The following is a 5559-nucleotide window of genomic DNA, read 5'->3' on the forward strand; positions in this document are numbered from 1 at the left end:
ACCAAAATCTTGCCACACAAACCCAATACAATTTATCTGGGAGACATTTCATTCACACAGCACAACCAATTCTTCTTCTTTAAAAAAAGAATACTCCTAGTGAGCAGTGTGAAGTTCTTGAATTTAGCTGTAGGGTTATCAGCGTTTTCAAGCCTAACCACTCCAAAAGGCCCCATGCAAACTAGAATATTAATGAGAAGATAAAAGTTATTGCCCATGAGGGCAGGGAACCAGCATGCAACAAAGACCAGATCACAACTGAAGAGCAGCATAAATGCCATACTGCAACAACCATGTAGGCCATATAGCGAGCTACTCACAGGACTGCCCCAGCCTCCAGTGAGGCATCCCTTAAACCTCTCCTCTGCTGAAGGAAAAGCAAGACCTAGGCAGAAAGCCTTCATACAACTGGTATCTTGAGAGATGCTTCCTTCCCCCCTCCCCACATACTACATCAAGACACTAAAATAAAAGCAAAACATAACACACTAATTGATCCCTTGGAGTTCAAGTTAGAGCTACTGAATAACTCTAACTCACAATTTAGGCCTACCTTAACTAGCAGAAAATTTAAGTGAAGCCTCTTACTAGATGCCCTGTAACATCAGCTGAAGGCCCCTGTCTGCACTTGCTGTGTACAGGAACTGTAACCGTAAGAGCCGTACTTGCTTCCAGTGGAAAGATGTCCCAGGCTAGATAGGAAGAACCAAGCTTTCAGCTTGCCTAAAACTCACAGCCACACCTACTTTTGATGCCAGATTGTAAATTTTTATCAAGAACAAGTTCACACTGGCAGATTTTCTTCCTTTTTTTGCAGGAGTCTAGAAATTGCTGACAAGCAATTCACAAGCAATAAAAGTGGGCAACTGATCATCCTTGTCCTCACATAACTGGTGCGTGGAAAGGGGTCCTGCAGGCTCACTTTCAGCCAAGGGCTGCACTTTGAACCCTCCAGTGCAAAGTGCAGGCAGGACAATCTTTGGAAAGCAGGAGGTGGAGTACTGGAAGGAAACCAGAAACAGCAAGATCCTTCTTAAAATTGTTTGCTGGCAGCAGAGTATCCAACTAAGGCAGAGTCAGCATTTTGTTGCCCTCATTACCCATGGAGAAGTGAGGAATATACAGCCTCATTCACCTCCACAAAGATCAACAGTCATGGATGGCTCCATCATGCCACTGTAGGAGATTATACCACCATAAAAAAAAGGCACTATAAAAAAAACCAAACCAAACCACTTGCATTCACACTTGCTGCAGGAGAGAACCTCAAGCAAGTAAGAACCCAGTCTCGATGGCATGGTTCACCCTGCAGAGAGCAATGTTACAACACCACTCTCATTTGAAAAGCAGATCCTTTTAGGACTGCCAGCAAAAGAATGGTGCAATCCCAACGGAAAGCATGACAGAAAACAAAACCATACAGGATCTTTTGTACTAAATGTATGTGCTCATCTTCTGGCCCCAGCTCCTCTGGCTGGAGCAAAGCTCTTCCTTGGTTAATTAGTAACTGCAGTAGAATCATGTTAACTTGTAACTCTTGAGGCCTCAATAATCATCAGGTTTCAGTTCCCAGATTGACAGGCATCACACTTACTCTGGCCTTCACAGTGCAGTTCCTTGATGAGAAGGGCTGTTGCTTCATATTTAAACATTGAAATTATACCCAACAATTTACAAGCAAAATGCTTCAATACAAAGAGATGACAAATACCATTCACACCTGCTTTCTTAGCTTTGAGGTTTCTCTTCCATCCAGGGCTTGGGTATTTTAAGACAAGCTAGTTACAAGACAAGTTTCTTTTCTAGTATTCTTTCAGTAGTCCTCTCAAGCAGATATCACCAGTAAGTAAAGAGCAAGACTGACTCATGTCTTTAAATCACAAAAATAACCACAAGCACCCATGTAAGAATCCTAATTTCCAACATGCCAGCCAACCCAGACAAAGAAACATCTCTTGCATTTACAGGTTGTGTACTAAAACAACACAGTCATCAAAGACAGACAGCCCATGTGATGTCCCACAGACAACAGAGAAGTGTGGCAAATCCTGAAAGTCATTCTTCTCTCAGTGAAAACTGGCTGCCTACCAAAATTCTGCAAGGCTCCCAGGCACTTTTAACACAAAAAATTAGAACAATGGCTTCAAGGTCTCCAATGGCCCCTACTCATGACTATCCAGAGTGGAAAGCTACTACAGACAGAGCCAAAAACAGGAAAGAGAGCACTTTTGAGTAAAGGAGGACAAAAAGACAAGTTTGGAAAGAATCAAAGCCTCTTTGTTACTGGGGACCAGGAATGGAAAGAGAAACTGAGCCATTAACTGTGTTAAGCACATCTGGTACATGCAACTCCAGTGGCAAGTCCAAAGAACATCCAGTTTCTCTCCAAGCATGATAGATTTCTCTACCGTCTAGCCTTCTGATACTGCAACTTCATATTTCAAGTTGGAGTGTCAAATGGGGACCTGGTTCCTCCAAGTCCACTTTGTGAAAGACACAGTAGGGTTGCATGTCCTAGAGTCAAAACATTAGTGGGGTTTTGGGGGGTTTGTTTGGTTTGGGTTTTTTTAAATAAACTGTAGGCAACCTTTTAGTAGAGTCTAGTTTCTCTGCCTCAACTCAAGACAATACGTTTAGAAGAATGAGAACTTCATTATTCCACATCATCCAAAAAGCTATTTAGAAGACCAAGGAGCTTCTCAACTTAACTGTTGCAGGCCATCCCTTTCTCTTCTCTATACCTACCTCTCTGTAAGGACCTGGAGTGAGGTGACTAGGCCTTCTCTTCCCCTTATAGTTCCTTAACCAGCTTTATTTTTCATGCCCTTCTCACTTATGCTTTGTATACCATCACCCTAGTTTGTTCCCAGCATAGCTTCTTCCGACAGCCAATACTGGGCCATGCTAATTTCTAGACCAAGGGAAAAAGTGGATTCCACCAGAATAAAGCTAATGACAGATTTATGTATCTGTTTTCCTCTGATTATATACTGTTGAAAAGTGAAACAAAAATCCATCACTAGATAGTCCTGAAATGACTCAGTGACCTTGGCAGGAGCCAGGCTGGATCAACTACCTGAGCTGGGACTGTTAGCCATATGCTGCTGGCTGTAGCTCATTAGCACCAAGTATTTACACTCCTATTTGTAGCTGGTAGGCTGTATTTCAGGACCTTGTCAAATTAACAAGAGTGCCAGGTCATGCTCACCAGGGTATGGGTCAGAGTACCGCAGTACTCTGTGTTGAGGGCTAGTTTTACAAGCTCCATTAGTGAAATTGGGAGGGACTCAACACTAGAAGTACAATTGGTCTACCAAGACCAGCAATTGCTCCACAGCTCTGCAGAGGTGCATAAGCTAATGAAAAAGTGAGGTCTTGTTAAGTATTAATGGAAAAAGCACAGCAGGATGAGATAGACTCATTCAACACACTGCTCAGCCACTCCTGTAGTTCTAGGCCTACTTGATGGTGCCTAAGCTGCTGCAAAACTGACTTAAGACTCTTAATATTAAGCATACATTGCAAAGTGTTTAGAATAGGTGAAGCAGCAAGACTTCAAATTCTCCAGGTCTTAATTCCTGTGCACTATAACGTCTATCCTCCAAGTGAGCAAGAAAAAATACAACACTAGTCAACACCAAGAAGGTGAGCAGATCTTGTCTACAGTTTAATGGCTTTGATGCTCCAAGTTAAGTGACCTTGTAATGCCTCCCAATACTCCTGCTCACGATAATGATTCCTTCAGTAACGGGAGGGGACTGGGGCTCACAACACATATGAAGTGTGAGGTGGCTAACTCCCTCATTTCCTCAATTACCAGCTAGAGTGGCAGCACAGCCTGCCAAAACAAAACCTATCTTTGGATGGCTTCATACAGAAGTCACAATCAGAAATGCAACCTTTAGATCCTCCTCTTTCTGCCACTAGCACTACAAAGCTCCTGACAGGAGATACCCCACTATTGCTGTTTGCCTATGTGCAAGAGCTGACAAAGGTTCAGAGTTGATTAGATACACTCACGGAAAGAAATAAGCATCTAGGGTTATTTTAAAAGACAGTATTTTTAGTTCCAGAACTTCTTGAATCGAAGTCTGATGAGATCAGTAAGTTTCTGTGGGGAACAAAATAAATCTACTCTTTTCTAATAATTCCTCTAAGCAGCCACAGCCATTGTCAGGCTTGTACTACTGCAGAGGATTCACCGTCATTGTTCTTACACCCTTAGAGTCAACTAAAGTTCACCGAGAAAGTGTTTTGCTCCTCAGAACCTCCTGTTGGCAGAGAAATACTGAAAAAAACAAACAAACAAACAAACAAACAAAAAATCACAGCCTTGGAAGAATACTGCAATGGTTAAACTACCTGATCATTTTCCTGCCCTACTGAATTTGCTCTGAAGTTGACATTCTGCCTCTTCTCTCTATTCTACCCAAAAATTAGCTGTGAAATGCTGCTGGTTGCACAGACTGACCTGAAGTTTACATCTGTGCCTATTCCAGATAACCTTTACAGACACAGAGAAAGCAGACAGGAACGTGGTTCACTTGTGGTGGAATTCACTCCCATCAGCTTCAGGGCAGGAAAGCGTTTGCTTACTCAGCAAACAGTTGAGGGGAGGAAAAGGCAACTTCTTGTCTTTGTTGAATGACAAGAGTTGCTAGCAATCGGTTAAAAAACAATCCAAGAATCATACCCAACACGAGCGCCAGATTCAAACCTCTGCTGCTCAAGCCATTTAATTGATTGACTCCTCTCCCTCTCAGCCACCTGAACCACGCGGTTCCGTTCGCTCTGCTCTCAGCAGCAGAACGGAGCCTCCACCTGGGCTGGAGGCACTGCAGCTCTCCAGCCACATCACTTCTCCTGGTCCCTAAAAATCCTCACAGCAGGGAGCCCAGGAAGAACTGGAGCTGTTCTCCAATGCGTTCACCTTGATGCCTCCCCCTCAGCATACCAGCAGGAGGGCTGCCTGCAGTAACCCACATCCGTTCCTCCCCAGTGGAACAAGCACGCATCCTCCAGGAGCTCTGCAAGGCCAGCAAAGCTCTTGGCAGTGCAGTACCTGCGGGTGCTACGCTGTCAGACAGCCAAGAAACAGTTTGTCACGAGGCAACCCCCACCCCCACGTGCAATTTTTGTTCAGTGAACAAATCTGCAGGCATATCATGCTAAGTCTCCTGCATCTTGGTGGAAAATTCCCTCCCACCTACTACTCTACTCTCTTCACACAAAAAAGTCTCCATGCTGGACCTCCTCAACACCTTTCCTTTCGTATGAATTTCCCCGAAAGAATCAGTGGAGGTGCCTTCTGTTAGCCAAGCAGCCTTGAAAATGATATCGTTTTCCAAGAAGAAATTTTACATGCCTTTGATAATCCCAGAAGGGATTTATGTAGTTTCTTCCAGTTTCTCTTAATGCTGCAGTCACAGGCTTACACAGAAAAATGGCTCAGGAGTCAGACAACCTAGACAACTAGACAACTTTCTAGACAACCAGAAAGGGAGCATTCAGATCTATTAAATAAAGGTTATTCATGGGAAGTCTGGACTCAGGATTCAG

This window comes from Antrostomus carolinensis, unplaced genomic scaffold (assembly GCF_000700745.2).
Source record: "Antrostomus carolinensis isolate BGI_N321 unplaced genomic scaffold, ASM70074v2 scaffold28236, whole genome shotgun sequence".
NCBI lineage: Eukaryota > Metazoa > Chordata > Aves > Caprimulgiformes > Caprimulgidae > Antrostomus > Antrostomus carolinensis.